This window comes from Cetorhinus maximus, chromosome 25 (assembly GCF_964194155.1).
Source record: "Cetorhinus maximus chromosome 25, sCetMax3.hap1.1, whole genome shotgun sequence".
In the NCBI taxonomy this organism is placed as follows: domain Eukaryota; kingdom Metazoa; phylum Chordata; class Chondrichthyes; order Lamniformes; family Cetorhinidae; genus Cetorhinus; species Cetorhinus maximus.
The window spans coordinates 17,753,081-17,779,161 of NC_135903.1; the positions used below are offsets into that span (position 1 = coordinate 17,753,081).

Genomic DNA, 26,081 nt, shown 5'->3' on the forward strand with positions numbered 1-26,081 from the left:
AGAGTAGGGGTAAATGGGGCATTTTCAAGTTGGTAGGCTTACGACTAGTGGAGTGCTGCAAGGAGCAGTGCTGGGGCCTCAGCTATTTACAATCTTTATTAATGACTTAGATGAAGAGACTGAGAGTAATGTATCTAAATTTGCTGATGGTACAAAGCTAGGTGTGAATGTAAGCTGTGGGGAGAACACAAAGAGGCTGGAAAGGGATATAGACAGGTTAAGTGAGTGGGCAACAAGGTGGCAGATGGAGTATAATGTGGGGAAGTGTAAAGTTATTCACTTTGGTCATTAGAATAGAAAAGCAGAATAGGATGGAAAATAGCATGTTGGCCTTTATTGCAAGGGGATTGGAGTACAGGAATAAAGAAGTCTTGCTACAATTGTACAGGACTTTGGTGAGACCACACTTGGAATGCTGTGTGCAATTTTGGTTCCTATAATTAGGGAAGGAGACTCTTGCATTGGAGACAGTTCAGTGAAGGTTCATTGGATTGGTCCTTGGGATGACAGGGTTTTCCTATGATGAGAGGCTGGGTAATTTGGTCCATATTCTCTGGGGTTTAGAAGAATGTGAGGTCATCTCATTGAAACATACAATATTCTGAAGGGGATTGATAGAGTGGGTACTGGTTGTTTTCCATGGCTGTGGAATCTAAAACACAGGGTCAGAGTCTCAGGATAAGGCGGGTGGAGGTGGTGGGAGTTGGGGGGGTGAGGGGTGTGGGGGTGATCATATAGGACAGAGATGAGGAGAAATTTCTTCACTCAAAGGGCTGTGAGTCTTTGAATATGTCTGCCCCAGAGGGGTTGTGAATGTTCTATTATTGAATATATTTAAGGCTGAGACACAGACTTTTCATCCCTCAGGGAATCAAGGGATGCGGGGAACAGGTGGGAAAATGGAGTTGAAGCTGAAGATCAGCCATGATCGTATTGAACGGGAGAGTAGTTTCAACATGCCATCTGCCTACTCCTGCTCCTCTCTCTTATGTCCTTATGTATGCTCTTATATCCTTACAGCCTAGCCTGAACTTGTCCACAACCAATGTCCACATGTACAGTTCCCACAGCAAGGCTAACTGGCTTATTTGTATTCAGTCCCTGACCAGGGGTGCTGAGGCCAATTGTAGCATCTCTATCATTTCAAGGTCTATGACTTGGATAGCCAGTTTCCAAGTTCTTAAATACATTGAATGGTTAATGCTACATTAGTCAATAGAAGCTACATATTTTAAGACCTTTGATCAACTTAAAGCACTATTCTTCCTTTATTTAGAAATGTATTTTGACTCTAACTAAACCAATAACTGGTGGATGGCCAGATGCCCGTGGCAAATGCCTTTAATGTATTGGGAAAAGTAATGTGAGGATCTCATCTACCAGTCGCTCTCAATATAGAATCAAGCCACAGAAGTCATGTGGTGAACAGTGCCATTGACTGTTGCTTCTGAAACAATGAACTTATGAAAAGACTTGCTACAAGAAGAAGGTCTTGTTCGGGCAAATTCAAAAGGAGTTGTGGTATAAGCATCTTGTTAGATACCCCCAGGGGCAGTCTTTCTCTGATGCCAAATATGTAGACTGCATTTAGAAGTTCTGAAATACCACTTAACCATAGAAATTAACCTGCTGACCTGCCTACAATGGATTTATAACTGAGTGTGTTTGTCTCTTAAAACAGTTCCAGTGTTTTTATACGGTTAGAGACTGAGTCATCTTCCATGGCATTTTCTTGCTTTTTTGTCTGGGTAACAATGCAATTTAATTAACAGTCCAAGGAAGCTATAATAAAAAATGGAAATATTTAAAATATGCTTAGTTTGTGAAATGTGAGGTGCAACTTTGACATGGTTCAGTTTCTAACATATTTGCAGCGATTGTTTTGCAAAAGAGAGCTTCTGAAGACTTCCTTTGCAATAAAAGCATGGACATTGTTAAATTACAATGGAAAATTATATATAGGAATGACAGCACAAAAAAATCTCTGTTAAATGCTACAATTTCTGGAATAAACACATTTCATATATTGTCATCAAATAATGCAATATTGAGCTATGTGGTGATGAGCTGCCTGAGGGCACTCTAAATAGCTATTGGTGGTTGCTGTTTAACCATAGAACCATAGAAAAGATTCAGTGCAGAAAGAGGCCATTCAGCCCATCATGTCTGTGCTGGCCAAAAAGAGAGAAAAGAAGAAACTAGAAACTTTTTAATCACACTTTACAGCATCTGGTCCATAGCCTTGCAGGTTACAGCACTTCCGAAGCAGATCCAAGTAACTTTTAATTGAGTTGAGCATTTCAGCCTCAACCACTAATTTCAGCAGTGAATTCCAGATGCCCACCACCCTCTGGGTGAAAAAGTTTTTCCTCATGTTCCCTTTACTCTTTCTGCCAATCACCTTAAATCTATGCCCCCTGGTAATTGACCCCTCAACTGTCTACCTTATCTAGGCCCCTCATAATTTTCAAATTCAATTAGGTCACTCCCTCAGCCTCCACTGTTCTAAGGAAAACAACCTTAGCCTATTCAATCTTTCTTTATTGTTGAAATTTTCAAGCCTTGGTAACATTCTTGTAAATTTCCTTTGTTTTCTCTCCAGAGCAATGTGGTGAATAGAACTGTACACAAAATTCCAGCTGTGGCCTAACCAGCGTTTTATACAGTTCCATCATTACATCCCTGCTTTTGTATTTTATACCTCGTTCAATAAAGGGAAGCATTCAATATGCTTTCTTTATCACCTGTCCTGCCACTGTCAGGGACTTGTGGACATGCACTGCAAAGCCTCTCACTTCCTCAACCTCTCCCATTTATTGGGCAGAATTTTGCCCTTGATGGGCGGGCGGGCCCGACCGACTTGGCGGCGGGTGGGCAGCCGATCGCTGCCGCAGAAATGGGCCCCGCCGCCATTTTACATAGGCTATGCGCGCCCTGTGCGGGCGGGGGGGGGGATTTCCCCAACTGCGAGAGTGTGCTCATTCGCGCACATCTCCCTGAGGCTAGGTGCTGCCTCAGGGAGATCGCTGAAAGGCAGTGAAAGATTAAAAATAGAAAAATAAAAAAATCATTAAGATGTCCCCCTCATGTGAAAATGTCACACGAGATGGGACATGTTAATGAAATACACAAAAACTTTATTACACATTTTAAATTCCGATATCAAAACTCATCCCGCCACTGGATGAGGTTTGTAAAAAAATCACTTACCCGCCTGCCCGTTGGGCCCGTGCACCGAGCCGAAGTTCGTACGGGCCCCTCAAAATCCTGGTCGATTGGGCCCTTAATGGCCTTAACAAGGCCTTTAATTAATGGCGGGCGCGCGTCCCGCTGCATAGCGCGCCCACTGACCTAATCATCGCGATGCCGCACGCTGATGTTGGGACGCTTGCACGACGTCAGCGCGCGACATTTTAAGTGCTGACGTACGGGCTCCGCCATCCGCACGTCAGCCAGAAGATTCAGCCCATTGAGTATTCCCTGGCTTTGTTTGTCCTCCCTAAATCCATTACCTCATAGTTTTCCAGATTGAGTTCTATTGGTCACTTTTCTGTCCACTCAACCAAACCATTGATAACTTTCTGGAGACAACAGCTATCCTGTTCACTACCAACTACACGGCCAATTTTTGTGTCATCTGCAAATTTCCCAATCATGCCTCCCACATTTAAGTCCAAATCATTAATATATACAAGAAATAGCAAGGGTCCCAACACTGAGCCCTGTGGAACGTCACTGTAAACTGCTTTCCTTTTGCAAAAACATCAATCGTCCCAGATTTGCAGTAAGTGTGATAGCAGGTGGGGAAAAGGATGGTTTACCCACCGGTCGCAATGGTGGCTTTTCACGCTGTATTGTCCCAATCCTGCCACATTAATCATGCATTCTAAGGAAACACACTGTTTTGATGGCGGGCAGGCTCTCAATTGCCCGCCATGCTGTCACTTTGCTGCTTCATCACACCGGGTGCCACAGTTAAAGTGCAGATGCACGGACACCTCTCAGTGCTTCCAGCTCAGGACTGCTTCAGAGAAGATATAGCCTCAAAAGGCAAGAAGACTCCAGCCCCCCAGTTAAATGATGTGCCCTTCGAGCACCTTTTGGACACCGTGGAGGCCCGCCGTGATGTCCTCTACCCTCGCTCTGGCCAGGGGATGGATAGCAACATTACCACTCGGGGGAGGCGGTGGCATAGTGGCATTGTCACTGGGCTGGTTTTCCAGAGACCCGGGGTAGTGTTCTGGGGACCCGGGTTCAAATCCCGCCATGGCAGATGGTGAAATTTGAATTCAATAAAAAAAAAATCATGATGACCATGAAACCATTGCCAATTGTTGTAAAAACCAATCTGGTTCACTAATGTCCTTTAGAGAAGGAAATCTGCTGTCCTTACTTGGCCTACAAGTGACTCCAGACCCACAGCAATGGGCTAGGGCAATTAGGGATGGGCAATAAATGCTGGTCTAGCCAGCGATGCCCACACCCCATGAACAAATAAAGAAAATATAAACTCTGGCTTGGTAGGCAATGGCAGTTGTGGTCAGTGCCAATGCTGCACAGAAGAGGTTGGCCATCTAATGCAGAAAGAGGATGAAGGATCTTATCTGTGCCACCAGGGTAAAGCAACCATCTCATCACTCTAAGCTCAAGCCCATCACGCATTCCCTGGCATCTCACTCACTGCCAGCTCAAGGGACATCACCACTCACTCTCTCATACACCCTCACACCTCCATCTGGCCTCACCTCCCCTTGAGATTGCCTCACTGCCTTGAGGCCACTTGAATGGATCAACTTGCACCCCACACACCCTGGGATACCCCCCTTCCTCAGTACAGCCCTCGCCCTGCACCCTCTTTCCTTGCCTGAGGCCACTTCTGCCCCTTCCCCAAGCAAGCCATAGCCCTGCAGCCATTGAAAAGCCACCCCTGCCTTCTGGCTGGTCTGGTAGGTAGAGAGCAGCCCGTGAGTGCCCCCCCCCCAAACGTGATGTGGCGCTGTCTGTGAAGGCTGGCACTGATGACTGTGAGTGCTGACTGAAGAAAGGTAGGCAAAAAAACCTCAAAGTCCCAAGTGAAGTGCAACTCACCAGGCGCATGTCGCTTGTGTACAGATGTGAAACACGTTGTCACACTGATGTGCTCAGATGGTCCACCGTGGGGAGATGATTCTGGAGATCTGGGCTTATTATAATAATATGCAGACATATTACAATGAGGTTTCCGACGTCCGATGGTGGGAAACGTGGCCCGCTATTGACAGGCAGAGTGGACAATTGCAAACTTGCTTCACGACGTTGTGAAACTGATTTTTGGCCTTCTCGCCATATTGTCTGCTCACGCCTCTGAATATGCCCGGCGCCAACGGGCATGGAAAATTTCACCCTCAGTTTTCTGTTGCTGAGCCAATTTTGGATCCAACTCGCCCCCTTCCCCTGTATTCCATGGGATCTCACTCTCCCGACCAGTCTGCCATGTTGGACCTTGTCAAATGCCTTGCTAAGACCTGGGTAGACAAAGTCCACTGCACTACGCTCATCAATCCTCCTTGTTACTTCCTCAAAAAATTATATTAAGTTAGTAAGCCTGAATTTTTCCCTTGTTGGGCCCGGAAGCAGATGTGTAACGCGCTTCTGCCAGCGATCAGCGTCCAACTGCAATCTTACACTGGCTGGCCAATTAACAGCCAGCCAGCGGGAAACGCGCCCGGAGAAAGGCTCAGCACTGGCGGTGGGGGCAGGAAGAGGGCAGGCGCCGACATCACCACGGGTGCCAGTGAGCGCTTCCCACTGAGCTCCCTGAAGGCAGACAGCTTCCTCAGGGAGCTTCCGAACTCCAAATAGTAAAAGAAAGCACAAAAATGCTGTGAAAAGATGTCCATAGAGCACAATCAAGCACCTGAAAGCGTACCTCACAAGAAAAAGACAGTCCCCAGATATTTCTTTTTATTTTCAGACCCGCCCTTGCATCCAAAGGTTTCATCAAAATGTAAAGCCCACCTGGCTGATTGGCCCATCCACCAGCCGTAAGATTGGAAAAGTCGCCGACGATTGGGCCGTTAATGAGCTTAATTGCCCGCTGAATTGACGGCGGGCGCTCTTCTGACTTTTGCGCGCGCCCGCTGAGTGAAATATCGTGCAAGTGTGGGGTGAGGTCGGGACGCTCGCCTGACGTCTTCTCACGCGATTTCACACCTGTTCGATTTGGGCGTGCACCCGCCCCCGGGACGTAAAATTCTGGCCATGATCTTCCCCTTACACAACTATGCTGACTATCCCCGATCAACCTGGGCCTTTCTCGGTGACAGTTTATCCTGCCTCTCAGAGAATTGATTCCAATAATTTGCCCACAACCGAAGACAGACTTTCTGGCAGCCCTGACAACGACCTCAGTTAGGTAATTAACAGGCCTTATTAGGCCTTTGACAGTTTGGCGGAGCCCGTCGAACTGAAAACCTAAATGACGCGGGGTAACATCGGGATGCCTGCCCAACGTCACCCCGCGTCGTTTTATGGGTTGGCATATGGGTCCCACCCCACACGCCGACCAGGAAATTCTGCCCCATTGAGAACTCTGCCACACCTTCAGCATCAACACACAAGTTACCATGTACATCTCTGATAGGCCCTACCCTTTCCTTAGTTATTCTCTTGCCCTTAATGTACTCGTAAAACGTCTTTGGGGTTTCTTTCTTACTTTCTTGCCCAAAGCAATGAATATAAACAGTAATAAATAAAGTGGGAGTCATGCAACTTATAGGGCTACTTTTTCCTTTGCTTCAAGATACTGATATAAATGCTGAAACATGTTATAAATGTTAATACAAATATTGTGATCCCTTTCTAACATCTAGCATCAACCTCTGTTGCATTCTTTCTGTCCCCAATAATTGTTAGCCCTGTTAAATCATAACTGATCTTACAACTTCCAACTCATTCATTCTCCCAACCTGCGAAACTGCTTTTATCCTGTCATCGTCCCTTCTTCTCAAGAACTACAGGCTTTTAAAACCATGACTTTATTTTGATTCATTGTGTTTTTTTTTTGGTTCTTTTTCCATGTTGCTTTACACTGTGGGCTGTGAACGTTCACCATCATTTCTCAACTAAAAATGCTGTTGCTTTTTTTTGTACTCTTTAACGGGTGATTTAACAAAGGCTGTTCAAACATTTGTTTTATCCAGTGACAGGAAAACATGGCTTTTAAATATTATTAAAGCAAGCTAGTGCAGATACTGGAAAGCCGAAATCAGGACTGAAAATGCTGGAAACACTCAGCAGCTCATGGGCAGCATGTAGTGAGAGGGAGAAACAGAGTTAATGGGCTGAATAATATGGGGGGGGTGGTGGGTTAGGGGTGTGGGGGCTGTAGGGTTAGGGGGGAGGGTGGGGAAGGGGTGATGCGGACAGCTGCCCCATCCCCAAGATCAAAGTCCAATCCAATTGGCCGGCAGCTCTGTCCGTCCTGGCAGTGCCAAGAGTGCATTAGTGGCCACAGCTGGGACTGCAAGAAGATGACAAAGAAGACCCAATGGATTCCTGAAGCTGGTAAGTCCGAGCTTTTGGGAAGAAAGGGTTTCAGCTGGTCAGGGAAGGGGATGGGGGTGGATAGGGAGGTTGGGTTTAAGGCTGCGGGGGTAGGAAGAAAGGGGAGCTCCATCTTAGGAGGGGGCACCCCTCCCCCGATTCAGAAAGGGCAGCCCGTGAAGATCGAGCCCTGCCCCTTCTTCCTGCCCTTTGAAAGTTGTTTTTTAGAAATCGGGCTGCCCACTCCCACACGGCTGCCAACGCCAAACATTTTATGCCGTAGGCAGCATATTATCAGGATCAATTCGCTTAGTAACAAGTCTAACTGACCCATGATTACCTATTTAACTATGGTGGGCGGGCTGCCAATTTCGGCGCCCACCGATGCCCCCCATATTATAGGGGTGAGAGTTTGTGGGTGGGTGGGAATGTGGTGGGGTGGGGACTCGCCCTATTCTACATGTCCCCCCGCCCCCCAAAGTGGAAACACGCCCAGTGGGGGCACATAAAATACACAGCCCAATGTTTTGATCTTTTGTCAGAACTGTTCATAAAGTGACTGTTCTTCTTCAAACATGAGCCTACGTAGTGAATCTTGGCAGGCAGTCCAACCATATCAACATTTGACTGAGAACCTATCAAGCCAAATGTTTTCACATGGATTGTTCCAGTGGCAATCATGTGTGATCAATGTCTCACGAACTCCGAGGTTTTCACAGATATTTTAATTCCAGTGACTGATAAAAGATCACATGGCAAGCTTTCAAGTTTTAAAAATTTTACTATAATAAACAAACTAAAATCAACATTGACTAGCACTATTTTTGTAGGCAACTCATGCTTTAAACTACAGGAAAGATTCCATATGTGACTTTTAATATGGCTGACAATCCCACACCACGGCTATACTTCACTCTGTCCCTAAAGTGGACACTTTATTCTCCCAGAACCAGTCCAAAGCCATTCTCTGCTCCCAATGTCCTATTTACTTTTTCTTTCCCAGTTGGATAACTTCCTAGAAATGACTTACACTGTATGGGTTATCCTGGCGATTCCTCCCTCTAGCCAAAGCTAGGTGAATCTTCCAGCCTTGTTTAAATCCTCACAAACTAAGTCTCTCCAATCTGAGCATGAACTCCCACCCACATTTTGCATGGTGAACAATAGAATCAGTATTTTCTCTGCTTCAGGTGCAGGTTTGACTGTCTCTATCTTTCCACTCTCTCTCTCAGATTTTTTCAAACTGACTTTCGTTTGCAAGTTTTAGGGATATCTTAAGATCATGTAGTCCAATATTACAAGGCTTGCTATGGACGTTTCCCCCCTCAAAAGCCATCTCAATGGCAATGTGCATCACATGGGCTTTGTATCCAGGTAGAAATGTTAATTAGCTATCTTCTAGGCCCCTGGAGACTAACAGTCTACTCAGAATCATCACAGATGCCTTTGCCATTGTCCATGGGTGTGAACATCTTGCATCTCCTGTGCAAGTCTTTTGACTTGCTTTCCTCTTGAACCCATAGCAACCAAGTCACCCAGGCTTGATGTCGAGCAGAATTCAGAGTAGGTCACATGACCCACTTCCACTACTCTATTTTACCTTAAGTTAAAGAGACCGTTACAAAACATAACAATCTTATAATCTTCGTATTTGTAACAAGTGTAAGGATATGGATATGTTCTTACATTATTTTAATACAGAACAAAGACAGAACAGCTAATGTTGCCAGAATTGATTTAAACTGTGTACTTTCAATTTTATTTGCTAATCACAATTACACCAATAATATTGAAAAAAGATGGAGCTTTAAACAATGTAAACAGGATATTGGCCAGGATATGCCCCTACTATAAGCATGTGCAGCAGTCTGTTGGGTGACCTAAGTCATAAAACATCCAACAAAGCTGAATAATGTGTGATTGTTTTAACATGGTATATAGAGCTATTAAAAGCCTTAACTCAGTACAAATGTCGGCTATCTTCAAGATGACATATTGTGAATGGCTTGGACAGGTATTGTTCATGATAACCAGGAAGTTCTTTAGGTGTGAGTGTCTAGATGTAGGATTGTGTGTGCTGCTTTATAGTCCTGTGAATCTGTCACTGAAAAGAAAAAGGATTATCCGGCAATCAGGAATGGGAAAGCTGGCTGATTTTTCTTATCCTTTGCAATGGACTCTTTGGTCAGTTGTAGCTTTCTCGCTAGTATCCAACTGAGATCAAATAACAGCATTGACCAGGGCCTGAATTCGGAACTCAATTAATTATATCATCAAGCCCTGCACTTAATCAACAAGCCTCTTTTAAAAGGTTTTTTTTTGCAGTTACTTTTTTTTTAATGAAAGAAAGATCATGTTAAATATTATTTCCTCCCTAGGTTCTAACCCTGTGCATCACACATTTTTTTTTACCAGTATGGCTAGGTGACCCCACACCAGGCCTCTGTGAATGGCACCTTGTAATTCATGTCCCTGAATGCAACTCTAAAATTAGCTACCAAGAGGGACGCAAGAGCAAGCTGTGATTCCTTTGCTTCTAGGCTGCTGCCATTACTGATCCAATATTACTACTGCTTAACCACTGAAGCAAGCTGCAAAGCATGCCTGAGGAACCATCTGCTGCATTCCCCAGCCACCAGTTTTACATTAACTTAAAAGGACAAAAATTGCAAGCTGGCAAGAAGAAAAAGATGGGCACAGTTTGGGTATCTGCTCGTTTTTTTTGCTATTCTCAAATCAGGCTGGTATTTTTGGCTGTTATAGTAAACTGTGCTATGTGTCTTATATTTATAGCAGTACATCCACTCCTTAGGCTGAATGACGAGCAACAGATAAAATGGGTAGATAGATTAGAAACATCCTCTCAAAATAGTTTTTAGAAGATCTGACTGAAGAAGGAACTACTTCATTTCCACAAAGTTGAAGATTACAAATACCTTTGCGTTTGAAAGAAGTCTTTAGTTACTTGTAGTGGACAAGAACAAATAGTGCCAGAGTGTCAGGGTATGACTGCATTGAGTAATTACGGTTAAATCTGGTGGTAGGCTTTCAAGCTATAATATATAATCTGGGTGTAATGCTACCAGATAAATCTAATTTAAAATAGATTGAGAGACAGTATGTGCAGGGAAACAAGTGCCGCTCGCCGATGTGTAAAATGATGTGCGATGACATTGGGCGGGTGATCTGACGTCACCGCGCGTCACTTAGACTGTTAGTTTGGCGGGCGCGCAGCTGCATCTGTCAAAGGCCTATTAAGGCCATTAACAAAGTAATTAAAGTCGTTAAGAATGCTGCCCGCCCAACCATAATTTTGGCGGGCAGGCGAAGAACCCAGGCGACCTTCACATTTTTCATGAAACCTCAACCACGGGCGGGATGAGGTTTCATGAAGGGCTTATTAATTAAATAAAAATTTTTGGAAAAATTAAGGGACATGTCCCAGCTCATTTGACAGTTTCACATGAGGGTACATGTCCTTAAAAATTTTTTTTCACCTTTATTAAATTTTCCAGAACTTAAACTAATCTCCCTGAGGCACTTCCATGCCTGAGGGAGATTTCTGCATTCTTTCGTACATATGCGTGAAAAAGCGCAGGCCCCAACTCAGAGAATCCCGCCCCCCCCACCAACACAAGCTCCACATAAAATGGCGGCGTGCACCTGATCGGGGGCACCAATCGGGTTCGTGCTCACTCCCACCCGCCCCGCACTACCCCCGTGACAGGGGGGAGGGAAAATTCAGCCCAAGGTTAATTTAAAAAAGATCCCTTCCCTCGTGGATACCTTTTTGCAGTTCAAATGTAATAATGTTTTGAAAAGGAGCCAATTTAACCAGGCTGTCTTAAGTCACAGAAAGAGTGAGTTTATTAGTTATTAAACATGAGGACAATTAATAAAATTGCAACCGACACACACAGATGAGAAATGAGAAATTGAGTCCAAAAATAAAAGCTAAAAAGATATATGAATCAATCCCTTGGCTTGTCTGTGAGGAGTAGATGGTGAAATGTTGCAGCCGTTAAGTTGAGGTGATTCCAGTAGCGCTGACTTTGGCAGTTGAGCAGTTGGTTTTGAGATTCTTGGCTCTTCAGGTTAGCTGAAAGGAGTCGTCCTGTTTTCTTTTCGACTGTAACTTTGCTGACTAGTGACTTGTTTCCAGCAATCAGGGAGAGAAGATTGTTAGCGCAGGGATGCCCAGTTGGTGTTCTTCAGCTGTGACCTTCACAGCACACAGACCCAGGACAGAATACCAGACTAGAACATAGCACTAGGGTTGCAGTTGGCTTTTTAAGACCCCTTTCCTGTGTATTCCTGGAAGGGAAAAACAAACATGTCTTTCACCCAGATCTGTTTTCCTTTCAACTCAGTTCATGTTCGCAGCCTGGGATATAACTCAACAGAAGTTGGTTTTGGCTGAAATGGTAAACATTTTCCAATATCTCCGCAACCACAGGAGATTACAGTTCAGTTTGCATTTAATCTTTTCCTTTGAAGTGCCTCTGTCTGAGTTAAACTGTGTCACACCTTTTAGACGCGACATTCTGTTCTCTCTAAACTAGTTGGACAAGTATTTCACATAGGAGTTTTACAGCAAGCGGTTACCTTACAATCTCAGCCAGCTTTTGCTTGTATGTCCTTTTTTAAAGAAAAACACACGTCTTACTTAAAAGCTCAATATGTCCATAAGTAATTTGGGCATAGGATCCATGGTCATGACAGTCATGCTGAAACAGGCATGGGCCTTGAGGAAGGACAGATGTTAGCAAGGTGCAGTGCAACTGGATTTCATTGCTCACAGGAATGCATGCAGAAAGTTACCGGGCACAATTTGCAGCAGTGTGTTCGGGTGACAAAGATCCTCCAAAGTTGGCAAGTTGGAGGTCTTGAGCTGAAACATCTGTTTGATCCATATTTAGCACAAAACACCAGCCTGGTGAAGGAGTTGTGAAGTGGAGGCTAGGAACTGCTGCCCTGGGATGGCCAAGGGTCTGAGTGCCACTTAAAATGCCTGTTAGAAATCATTAAGGAGGTTGCATGTATTTTGGTGATTAGCGCTTGTGTTAATGCCTTCTCTTGACAGTGATCAGCTCTTTAGGCATAAACAAGGCATTGATGTGGGTTTCAAGTGCTACATTTTTATTTATTTGTGGGATACTGGCATTGCTGGCAAGGCCAGCATTTATTGCCTTTTGCAAATGGTCCTTTAGAAGTTAGTGGTGAAGGGATACTCACTATTTCATGTTCACTTGCTGCTGGAATAGTGAAGAGGGCCTCTGAAACACATCAGGAGACTTTCTGAGACACTTTGAAAAGGCTTCATCAATACTCTAGCAACGGTTATTCCAAAAATTCTCTAAGGACTTCAGCTAAAAAGAGCAACTGCTGTGGTACTAAATGGATGCCCTGTAAGATTCACCAGGAGAAAGGGAATGCTTGGTCATGGGCATCTTGCTAGGGGTCCCCTCTAATTTGGATGAGGAATGGAAGGAAGAGATGAGGCTGGAAGGGGCAACATCAACTGCTGCAGGAGAGAGGGAAAGGAGGGACAGGAGAGTGAGCTGAACTGCTTCCTCCCTGTGAGTACAGGATATCATTCCTCCTCTGGATCTCTTCCACCAGGACCTCCAATACCACACCCGAGAAGCTGTGTGCTCTCTCGCTCAGCCCCTGAGCCATCCTGCAACACGCTGCTGTGTGCCAGTCAGGGAATTCCACACATTCAGTGAGACTGATTGTGAGGAGCCCACCTAAACTGCTCCACGAAAATTGTGTCTAATCAACTCTTGAGTGTTAAACCTGCAGATGTCTGATGCAGTTCCTCCAGCCAAGTTCAAACGATGGTAATAATAGATTAGGGCCAAAATTGTGTGCTAAAACCAGACTTTCAAACAATCTTGTCTTATTAATGCAGGACCCATTTAGCACTTGTTTTCACCCAAGGTCTGGAAAATCTTGCTCTTTGAATGCCACGCCCATCTCTGGTCATTGAGAAAACAAGTAGTGCACTGGAGACAGCCACTGTAGCTCCATGGGGCTGATTCCTCACGTCAGACGTCTGAGACATGAGACATTGGAGAAACTTCGTATTTTCAGATTTAAAAGAATGAGACTGCAAGACGATCTAATCGAAACAGCAACTTGCATTTATATCGCACCTTTGACATAGCAAAACATTCCAAGGTGCTTACCATGAACCTTACAATAAAAACATTTTTGACAATGAGCCACAGAAGGAGATATTAAGCTTGCTCCTTGATACCACGGGCAGAATTTTCCGCTTGTCGGGCGGGCAGGCCTAACCCAATTGCAGGCGGGCGAAGAGCTGATCGCCACCAACGATCAGGGCCACACCGCCATTTTACGTGGGCGGGCCTTAATTGGTGTGACCTCTGCCGGGAAGCGTTTTGTGCTTCCTGTGCGGTCGGGGGGGATTCCCTAAAAGTGAGAGTGCGCTCTTTCGCGCATACGCACGAAAAAATGCACATCTCCCTGAGGCTAAGTGCAGCCTCAGGGAGATCGCCTCGACTTTTAAAAATATTTAACATAGGGAAAAGAAAAATCCCTTACATGTCCCCTCATGTGACAATGTCATATGAGTTGGGACATGTTCATAATTTACAGAACAACTTTATTACAATTTTTAAATCCCTACATGAAACCTCATCCTGCCGGTGGATGAGGTTTCATGTTTTTTCTATTTGCCGCTGGGGCTCCTGGCCTGCTCGGCAACCTTAAGGTTGGACGGGCAGGTTCTTTAATTGGTTAATTGATCCTGTCAATGGCCTCAATTGGCCATTGACAGGTTGGTGGGCCCACAGCTGATTTTGCTGCGCCCCTGCCTTCCTGAAAGTTGAAATGGGGCTGGGTGACCTTGGGGGTTCCGCCCAATGTTATCCCGCCTCATTTTGCGCATTGGCGAGCGAGCCCCCCCCCCCCCACCCCCCCCCCCGCTCGCTGACGGTAAAATTCTGCCCCACACGTCAATCAAATGCTGCCTTGATGTCAAGGACAGTTACTCTCGGCTCACCTCTTATGTTCAGCTCTTTTGACCATGTTTGGACTAAGGCTAAGGCTGTGATGAGGTTAGGAGCTGAGGGGCTGTGGCAGAACCCAAACTGAGCATTGGTCAGCAGGTTATTGCTGAGTAAATGCCATTTCATAGCGCTGTCGACAACCTCTTCCATGACTTTGCTGATGATCGAGAGATGATTGTTGGGGCGGCAATTGGTCAGGTGGGATTATTCCTGGTTTTTGTGGACAGAACATACCTGGGTGATTTTCCACATTGTCAGGTAGATGTCAGTGTTGTAGCTGGACTTGGTTAGGGGCAGAGCTCGTTCTGGAGCACAAATCTTCCATACTGTTGCCGGAATGTTGTCAGCATTCAGATAATAATTAAAAGCAAACATAAAACATAACACAGTGGAAATAACATTCTGTTAAATTTTCTTAACACTAGCAGAAACAACAGATCAAAAATGAACACCATTTCTTTGCTGAATTGTTTTCCAGTATTTTGACCAGAGGTTATTTATTCAAATCACTCACTGATGAGAAGATACTTATCATGGATAATAATGACTTATTTTACAACTGAATGCCAACAACACTTGCAATGGAACCTCCAGGCTTACACACGTGGGGGAGTTGTTGCTATAGAATTGTAGAGCATTGTGTGATTAGCTGAACTGCTAATACAGAAATCAAGTTTAAAAAAAAGCATAGAGAGTAACATGTTAGAACGGCTTTTACAAGGTCCCTGGAAAAGATCAGAAGTTCAAATTGTTTAAACAAGCATGACGTATGAATAAAAATCTCAAGAGTTTTTGAGATTATATCATCAACCACCAATATCAGTGATTTCTAATTAATGTTAGCACGTCCAGTTTTCCTGATAGTAAATCTTTTTTGTTTTAGTTCTAATTTTGGAATCATCTTTTTTGTTTCCGGCCTGTCAACCAATTCTCAACCCATGCCAGTATATACTTTTGGCTATTTTCTCCTTTCCTCTTCTAAATGCCTTAACAGTAGCTGTGGTCGCTTTTACATGTATCTGTTGAGTTTTGTACCTCACCCATCGAGCCATAGCTTTGGCGGTGAATGTTGGCTGGCTGTTCCGCTGTGGCTATGATCCTGATCCCAAGCTTTGCTGGACACCAACGCGTGCAAACTCTTCAGCAGGGGTCACCAACCTTGCAAAAAAAGGACGAGGAAAATACTAAAATTATGGAGATTTCATCAATTCTATTAAAATTAGACTGAAATTCCTTATCAACACAAAATTTTAAATGACGAGTCAAGGCTTAAACTAAAATTAAAATGATTTATGTCACTGAAACGATAAAAATACTTGTGGAACTCACCAGAAATTGAAAAGGCTGAATAAAATGTTAGTTGTCTTCACAGCTTAAGTTTATTATTATTTCCTAACATTTTTTGTATCGTGTGCCATAGGGCAGAACCTCCTGCCTGTCGGGCAGGCCGGTCGGGAGCGGGCGCGGGTGGGTGCAGAGCCAATCGCTGCCCACAACCGGCTGCGCGCCGCCATTTTATATGGGTGGGCCAATTAAGGCTCGCCCAGTGTTGACGCCTGCCCGGTAGCGCTCACGCTACCTGTGTGGGCGAGGGGGAGGAGGGAGAGTCGGGGCCTGCGCTCTTTTGCACATGTGTGAAAGAGCACAGAAATCTCCCTGAGGCACACAGCTGCAGTTTTAGAGTTTAAAATAAAGAAATTTAAAAGTCATTTACACACGCCCCCTCATGTGACAGTGTCACATGAGCTGGGACATGTTTATGAAATGTTTAAAAAATATTTATTAATTTTACTAAAACCTTCATGGCGCCTCATCCCGCACGTGGATGAGGTTACATGAAAAACGTGAAGGCCGCTGGGCTCTTCGCCTGCCCGGTAACCTTAAGGTTGGACGGGCAGCCCTGATGATCACTTTAATGAGCTTATTAATGGCCTTAACAGGCCTTTGACCGTTTGGCGGGTGCGCAGCTGCCTCTGGTGTGCGCCCGCTGAACGAAAGATCGGAAGGACGCGTGGTGATGCCCGACGGCACCGCGTGTCATTTTACGCGTTGGCCCGCCCCCGCACGCCGACGGGGAAATTCTCCCCATAGTAATTGACATTTCTGGAGTACAAATTTTTAGAAAAAAAATTACTAGAATGAAAATGTGACAAAGCTAAATATTAGATATTTTTTCTCTAAGTTTGAAATTTGACTAAAATTTGGGAACAAAAGACTAGTCTAAAATTAAGACTAAATTTCTCCCAACAACTTTAAATAAGATGAGACAAAGTGAAGCTTCAGAAAGGAAACTAAAGAACTGATTTCCCAATCAAGTGCTGCAGACATGGGATGTTTGAAGGGATTGCTGCAAGTCACTCCTCAAAGTGGGTGAGGGGCCTAATATGGGCCATTCCACCCCATCTCTCCCTGCTGATGTGAGCAGCTTCTCCTGCACGAAAACAAATGGAGAGAGTGTGAGCAGGACACATGGCACTGCATGGAATGTTCGTATGGTGAGTGGAGCCATAGACAGGATGAGGGAGTGAGCTGGAGAGGATATGAGCCTGATGGAGATGTGAGGGAGTGTTTGAGAGTTTGTGGTGTTGTCCCTTGAGGTGTGAGATCCCTGTGGATGTGTGATGGGTTTGTGAATGTATGAGTTGAGAGTGGCGGAATGGGTGAGACCATCATCCTGTAGCGGCACTGGGTGGCTGTCGTCTTTTGCAGGGCATTGGCACTGACCACCGCCACCACCGCCTCCCAAGCCAGGTTAGTGAGGTTGCTGCCCATCCTGCGGCTAGAGCAGGGATAGAGGACATCACGGCGAGCTTCCACTGTGTCCAAAAGGTGCTCGAGCGACGTGTCATTGAACCTGGGGGCTGCAGTCTTTTCGCCTTTCAGGGTCATGTCTTCTTTGCAGCAGTCATGGGCTGGAAGCACTGAGAGGTGTGCGCGTGTCTGGACTTTAAACATGGCGCCCGGCGTGATGAAACGGTGAAGTGATGGCGTCACGGGCGAATGAGAGCCTGCTTGCCATGGAAATGGCGTGTTTCCCAGGAATGCATAATTAATGCGGCAGGTTTGGGACAATACGGCGTGAAAAGCCGTCATTGTGGCTGGAGGGTAAAATGTTGTTTTACCCACTCGCTACTGCACTTAGATTCTGTCCATATTATTCAATTGGTAATCAACATTAGAGTGTATCTGGCAAGTCATGTCATTTTCTTCTCAGCACACACAGGTTGGAAATTCAGCTTTAATCTTTCATTCATACCTAAGTATTGTAGCTTTACAAATTAATTCTCTTATAGAACCCAGGTTTATTTATATTAATTTTGACAAGAATAAACGAGCAGAGTGCAGTACAACGCTGAGTGAAATGGAATTAATTCCTACTCACAGAGTCACCACAGATGAAGTCCGCTACAAAGATGCATTAACAAGATCCATGCTAACAAAACTAACATCATCAGAAGAATAAGGTTTGAGAATTACACCAAGCACTTGGTCACTTTTCATTAATCAGAGTTTATATATTACTTAAATGTGTAACTTAAATGAGCCCAAATGTTTTACTACATTAACTAGGTTTTACTTGGCAGTTTTACAGAGCTATGATCAATGTCCATCATTACAGTATGTCTTAACAAGATTAAGTTTACAGATTGCCTTCAAAGGTATCACAGACAGGTTTCCAGCAGTCAGTTATAGTTTAATGCATCCACAGTTCTGTAATGTGAACGTTGGATGAATCACTTCTTCCATAGCTCACGTCTCACTGGGCAGTTCTGTTTTCCAATGGGTTACTTGGCTGTTGCTCTGGGAAATGAGGGTCATAGAATAGCAGGAACCTAAGAATACACCAATAGTCAAGACTAGATGTTACAAAGATAACAAAAAGACAAAACGAAAGGCTCTGTATTTGAATGTGTGTAGCATTCATAACAAAATAAATGAATTGATAACTTACATTGAAGTAAATAAATACGATCTGATAGCCATTATGGAGATGTGGCTGCAGGATGACAAGGATTGGGTCCTGAATATTGAGGGGTATATGATATTCAAGAAGAATAGGAAACTAAGTAAAGGTGGAGGGATAGCACTGCTGATCAAGGATGGCATCGGTGCAATTGTTAGAGATGACCTTGGTTCAGAAGATAGGATGTAGGACGGTTTGGGTGCAGACGAGAAATAGTAGGGGAAAGAAATCACTAGTGAGAGTGGCCTACAGGCCCCTAACAGTAACCACAAAGTATACAAGAAAGGGTGGAGAGGGGCAAAAGTTCCTAGATTGTGTTCAGGAGAATTTTCTACAGCAGTATGTGTCCAATCCAACAAGAAAAGGCCTGATTCTTGGAAATGAGGTGGGCCAAGTAGATCAAGTGTCAATGTAGGACCATTTAGGAGGCAGTGATCATTATATTGTACGTTTTAGGAAGATGATAAAACAGGACGATAGACAATCCAGAGTGCTAATAATTAACTGGATGAGAGCCGACTTCAATGGGGCAAGAACGGAGCTACGCCAGATAGACTGGAATGAAAGATTGGCAGGATAAACTGTAGCTGAACAATGGGCTACCTTCAAAAAAGAATTGGTTCGGGCACAGTCAAGGTATATTCCATTGAAAGGGCAACAAATCCAGTGCTCCTTGGGTGGAAAAGGTGATAGAAATTAAAATATAGAAGAAAAAGTGCACTTATGACACGTGTCAGGTAGAAAATACAATTGAGAACAAAGAGGAATACAAAAGGTTCAGAGGGGAGGTGAAAAAGCATATTAGAGAAGCAAAGGGGAATTACGAGAAAAGACTGGCAGCCAACATAATGGGGAATCCCAAAGTCTTCGATAGGCATATAAATAGTAAAAGGGTGGTAAGAGGAGGGGTGGGGCTGATTAGGGACCTAAAAGGGAATTTACACATGGATGAAGGGACCATGGCTGAGGTATTAAATGAATACTTGCATCCGTCTTTACCAAGGAGGTAGATGCTATCCAGGCCATGGTGATAGACAAGGAAACTCTGTCACTAGAAGGGTTCAAAATTGATAAGGAAGAAGTGTTTAATAGACTATCGGTTCTTAAAGTTGACAAGGCACCGGGACCGGATGAGACGCATCCAAACATAATGAAGGAACTGAGAGTAGAAATTGCAGGGGCACTGGCCATAATCTTTCAGTCTTCCCTAGACTCTGGGGTGGAGCCAGAGGACTGGGGAATTGCAAACATTACACCCTTGTTCAAAAAAGGTTGTAAGGATAAGCCCAGCAATTACAGGCCAGTCAGGGGACAGGAACGTTGGAACAGGCATAGGCCATTTAGCTTCTTGAGCCTTTTCTGCTATTTGATGAGATCATGGCTGATCTGAGACCTAACTCCATATATCTATCTTTGCCTCATATCCCATAATACTTTTAGCTAACAAAAATCTATCGCTCTTACATTCAAAATTAGCAATTGATCTAACATTGATTACAATTTGCAAAAAAAATTACAAACTTCTACCACCTGATTTACTCTTGAGAAACATCTGACTCTAATTTTTAGATTATGCCTCAGCCTTAGATTTCCCAAACTATGGAAATAATTTACCTCCGTTTATCCTATCTGTTCCTCTTAATATCTTGAAAATTTTGATCAAACTACTCTGTAAATGTATAAATTCCAGGAAATACAATTTAACTCCTGGAGTTCAGCTATCATCCTGGTGGATCTACGATGCATTGCCTCAAAGGCTAATATATCCTTCTTAAGTTATGGTGCCCAGAACTGCTCATATTATTCCAGGTCTGGTCTAGCCGGGGCTGAGTGTAGCTGAAATCAAAGCAGAAAATGCTGGAAAAGCTCAGCAGGTCTAGCAGAGAGAAACAGAGTTAATGTTTCAAGCCTGTAAGACTTCTTCAGAGCTGTATAACTCTGACTTTTACCCCCTTGTATCCTATTCCTTTAGGCATAATGGCCAACATTCCATTAGCCTTTATGAATTTCTTTGTACAAGCTCTTGACATGTTACTGATCAGTGCACCTGGACCCCCAAGTCTCTTTGGATCTCCACTGTTTCTAGCTTTCCATTATTCAGACACAATCCAAAATGGATGGCCTCACATTTGCCTACCTTGAAATCTATTTCCCATAGTTTTGCCCGTTCACTTAATCAATATCTCTTTGTAATTTTATGCTTCTATATCCACTGCTTACTCATCCACCCATCTTTGTGTCATTGGCAAATTTGGATATGTGGCTTGCTATCCTATCAATAAGTTGTCAATAAAAATGGTGAATGGTCCAGGCCCCAACATAAATCCTTGTGGTTCACCACTTGTCACATTCTTCTAATTAGAGTACCTACCTGCCCATTAACCCTCCACTCCTTTCCCTGCTGTTCATCCAATTTCCTAATTAGGTAAAACATGGTGGCTGGGCTCACTGAATTGTGGGAGAGGCCCCGCATCAGTCTCCCAGTGGCAGCAAAACCTCCCCCCGCCCCAATTAAGTCAGGCAGGGGCTGACACAGGATTGCCAGCCACTGCTGGAGGGATGTCACTTAGGCTCATTAATGAGCCAATTGACACCCATTATCCCTGAGCCCACCACAATTTAGTGGTGGCTCAGGGATTAAATGAGAGCCGCACAGCTTTCCAGTACCCTTGGAAGGCCACCCAGTAAACTTGTTGGATTTGCCGATGGCCTCTAAGGGGTTCCTTCATAGTCAGGTCAGGGATCCAGCATTGGAAAGAGGCGGCTGTTAAAAGCAACCCCCCTATCCTTGCCCCCTCTGCTCCCCCACTCCCGTGACCCCCACCCCATGATCCTCATCCCACTCTCCTTCACCTTTGGTCTGGTGTCCCATGATGATCCTGGAGTCCTGTTGAGAGCATTGCTGCCAGTTGACACTGTTCCCATTGGCACTGATAGCAATGGACAGCTGTGGGCCTCTGATTGGCTGGCAGCTCTCAGCGGGCAGGATTTAGGGACCTCACTCACTGGGAAGGCCCAAAGGTGGCCACTTAAGTGCCTGAAAGGTTCTTGAATTTCCCCCACACAACTAACGAGGGTTCCCTGCTGGTTCTCTGACCAGTGGCCAAGACCCCTGTTGGGACAGAATCCCGACGACCATAGTTAAAAGGTAACGTTTCAGGATTCTACTCGTCGTGTACATGGCGGCTTATAGGAGACTAAGTTGGATTATTGGAAACTCGTGAGTCGCTATGAGAAATTGGCAAAAGTGTTGGGAGAAAGTTTGAGTAATGTCAAGGAATAACTGGGCTCAATGACAGTCTAAATATAGTTAGACTCATCACTGGAGTTCAGAGAAAGACAATGCAATGACCTCTCACTACCTATTCACATCTTCACGGTCTATTTCTCATGAATGCCAACAATTTGCACTTTTGTGCCTACATTGATTCGCTTGCAACGTGTTTTCTTCATGATCAAAGCCTAAATTATAATTGCTGTGATAATCATCTGGATGTGACTCACTAAATCCTGCATTATTCTAGTAATTGTAGTTTAGACGGTCTAAAGCCAGAAAAATAATTATAATGATTATGATAATGATTATGTGAGTTACAAAGTATGTCACAAATTTCCGTACAGATCCTTTAGGGCTGCCATCTTTAAAGGGGCACTGTGCTCATAAATGTAGGTTTGGAAAGCTATTTCTTGTTATCTTATAGATGATGCAGTGACACAAATTACATTGACGTCCATCAATTAAACCGTTTAACTATTTGGTTAAAACAGTGGTCAAAGACATTTCACAGAAATTAATTATCACGGCTGTTTCCAATTTTGAAATTTCTTGAACATTGCTGAAAAAAGAGACATGTTTATCAAAGCTTTTCGTCTTGCACTCAGCAGGACTTTGGGGTGGTGGGGGGAGGTTGGTGGGGGAGGGTGAGGGGGGGTTCGGACCCTGGAGTGAGGGGTAGTGAGGGTGGGTTGGGTCGATTTGGGTGAGGGGGTTGGGCCTATGGTGGGGGTGGGGGTTCGGGTTGGGTCGGGTCAGAGGGGGGTTGGGTCGGGTAGGGGGGGTGCCGGGCCTGCAGGGGTGTGTTGGGATTGGGTCGGATTGGGGTGGGGTGGTGGTCGAGTCGAGTGAGGGGGGGGTGGTGTCGGGCCTACGGAGGTTGCGGTCGGGTTGGGTTGGGCCTGGGGTGGGGGTGAGGGGGGTTCATGGGGGGGGAGCAGTGGGGGAATCTCATGGGGGGGCAGTCAGGGGGGTGGGGAATACCATGGGGGGTGGTTAATCAGGGTCGGGGGGCGTAGTCCCCTGGGGTGGGTCGGTCTGGATCTTTGCAATAGTTACCCAGAAGTTAGAAGAGGCTTTAATTCTTCTAAATATTTCTGGGTAGCTGTTGATGTAACCCAGTTGGAACCATCTGAAATTTGCAATTTAAATTGTATTTTCCGATGGTTCCAATTGCAGCGCAATTGCTAGAGGAAGTTTAGTTGTGATTCCCCAGCACATCTTTGGGGCAACCCCATTCCCCCCCTCCCCGATCCAACGCTTGGGAGCTCAGAAGCTACAGCCTATTATTATCCTTTGCGGGCAACTTATACTTTAAACTACAGAGAGGAACACCCCTTTTTTATATTTATCACACATCACACTTCCCAGGGAATTGCAGTCATTATGACGAGCAGTCAGCAGTTGCTCCCAGCTTCCAATGGGTTCACATACCCCTGTCTTGCTGAGCAGCAACATTGAAAACTGAGGAAAGCACCTGGAGGTGGTCACTTACAGTGTTCCTTAAACCAGCAGTAAAGACTGTTTTGATGATTCCTCTTCCCCCGGCCATGTCAGAGCAAATCTCCTGGAATCCGTAGAAGGCAGCAGGGTGAGCCTCTTTGATTAGAGACCATCCCCCTCCCGTACCTGACTGTGATAGCTCACAAAGTCAAGCAGCCTCTTCTCTCTGCTGACCACACAGGATCTCTGCTGTCTGCCTGTGAGATCCATTGATTTCTAGGGAAGCCTGTAGCCTGATCTTAAAAATGGCTTCCCCTGCCCTCTTCCCCATGACAAAATGAAACACATTAACATTGTATTTAGGTAGAAACGTTAATTAGTTATCCTTGACCTCAATTCCTTAGAAATAAATGGATAACTTACAGCACAACTGTTTACAACTCAATATGGACAACAACTTTCTGGGACTTTGGGAAACTCAGGATCCACATATGGTAAACTCAAAGACTGCTGCCACTGTTTCCAAGTGTAAATATCTTGCACTTTCTTCTCAGTAAAACAATCTAAGCTTTCCTTTGATCTCAGACAATCAAACCATTCAGGCTTGTCAGGCAGACTGCAGAACAGGTTACCTAAATGACCCTCTACATTTACTTGAAATTTAAAGCTACAGTCTCAAAATCCAATAATCTTATGAAGCTCATAATTGTAACAAGATGGGCTCCTCCATTCTCTTTCAAAGTGCTTGCACCACCATGAGAAATGCTGAAAGAAGCCCCCACATTTCCCAAGAGTTCCTGCTGCCATTCAGAGGCCTGCCAGGATCCCTTAAAATAGAGAGCTTTCATTGTCAGGTCCGGCGTATGAGCCTTCCCTCTCTCTTTGATTGGTCATGAAGCCCGGAAACAGGATGTTAATGTTATGGCTCAGTTAAAGAACCATGGCAGTGCCAGCTGAAGATTTCAACAGGTTCCACCTAATGATCTTGAAAATTCCGCCCAACATGTAGCTTCTATCGTGTTCTGAGAAAATGATCAACGTGGCACTCATGCCTATCCCTTACCCTCTACAAAGACAAAAGCTTTGTTGATTACAAATACTAAATGAGTAACCTAATACTCCCTCTCCAGCTGCTGTGGCAATGGCATTGTACTATACATGACCCTGTGTACAAGAGCAACATTCATAAGATAATACTTTGTCTTCCCATACATAATAAATACAATCAAGATACATACTAGTGTCTAATTATTGATAATGTTATGGCACTATACAGCCTTTGTAACTATTCCTTATGTAAAACGTCTCTATCTTTGGTAAACCTTCATGGTGCCACGTATTGATTGAGTTATTCACTGGTCATGTCGGACATTCCTTCCAATTTCTGCGCTTATGTAAGCACTGACTCACTCTGCTCATTAAATGTCACAATTTACTCTTTCTGGACGTGCCTTCTTTGTATACATTGTCCTTATTATTGTCGTCACTACCCCTCTTCCAAATGGTTTATTGGTACATCCCCGCAATTAGAATTCTAATATTTTCTCCATCATCATCAATCCATAAAGCACATTTGAAATCCTCCATTAAAATCCCTGATGGAATTCAGTAAATTCCGTTGTATTGTCTGCGGAACCCTGACATAAACCAGTCTTCTCAAAGCAGTTGCTGAATGCAATTCTTTTTTACATCAAATCCAGTAACTGGTCATCGGATCAATGACATTAAGCACAGTATTACACATAAAGAAAAAAAATCAATGGCAGACTGTTCACATTGCAACAGTGAGATCCAAGCACATGATTACTACTCTATAATATAGAGCTGCATTAATTCTCAGCCCACTCATTGACTCGCAGAATAGTCAGATTGAACTGGCCAGCAAAAATCCTGCTTAATGTGCTGGGGAGTTAATCATTGGCATGTAAATTTCCTTGCCCTTTCAAGTCACATTTTCATAATATTTTAATCTAGTTAGCAAATAGCTCACCAGTTAGTGATGAATTGGAATTTGTCATACTGTGCACTAGTGGTCATCCAAGGTCCAAATTCAAACTTGGAGCTTTTGAATGTTATACGTACAGTGTCACCTCAAGGAATGTCACCATTCAGCCCAACTGATGCATGTGATTTTTTTTTATTCATTCACAGGATGTGGGCTTCGGTGGCTAGGCCAGCATTTATTGCCCATCCCTAGTTGCTCTTGAGAAGGTGGCGGTGAGCTGCCTTCTTGAACCGCTGCGGTCCATGTGGTGTAAGTACACCCACAGTGCTGTTAGAAAGGGAGTTCTGGGATTTTGACCCAGCAACAGTGAAGGAATGGTGATATATTTCCAAGTCAGGGTGCTGAGTGACTTGGAGGGGAACTTCCAGTTGGTAGTGTTCCCATCTATCTGCTGTCATTGTCCTTCTGGATGGTAGTGGTCATGGGTTTGGAAGGTGCTTTCTAAGGCGCCTTCGTGAATTCCTGCAGTGCATCTTGTAGATGGTACACTCTGCTGCTGCTGTGTGTCAGTGGTGGAGAGGGTGAATGTTTGTGGATGTGGTGCCAATCAAGTGGGCTGCTTTGTCCTGGACAGTGTCAAGCTTCTTGAGTGTTGTGGGAGTCCAAGCAAGTGGGGAGTATTCCATCACACTCCTGACTTGTGCCTTGTAGATGAGGGACAGGCTTTGGGGAGTCAGGAGATGAGTTACTCGTTGCACGATTCCTAACCTCTGACCTGCTCTTTAGCCAAGTATTTATATGGCTAGTCCAGTTCAGTTCCTGATCAATGGTAACCCCCAGGATGTTGATAGTGGGGGATTTAGAGATGGTAATGCCACTGAACATCAAGGGTGG

At 44.5% G+C, this 26,081-nt stretch overlaps 1 long non-coding RNA gene across 1 annotated transcript in view; it reads left to right on the forward strand.

Annotated features, from left to right (window-relative positions):
• Positions 1 to 7,406: 7,406 nt before the first annotated feature.
• LOC144667734 (uncharacterized) overlaps positions 7,407 to 26,081 on the forward strand; it is a 48,492-nt gene continuing 29,817 nt past the window's right edge. The window contains exon 1 of the long non-coding RNA XR_013573358.1: positions 7,407 to 7,545. This is a non-coding gene — a long non-coding RNA (uncharacterized LOC144667734). The remainder of the gene's footprint in view (positions 7,546 to 26,081) is intronic.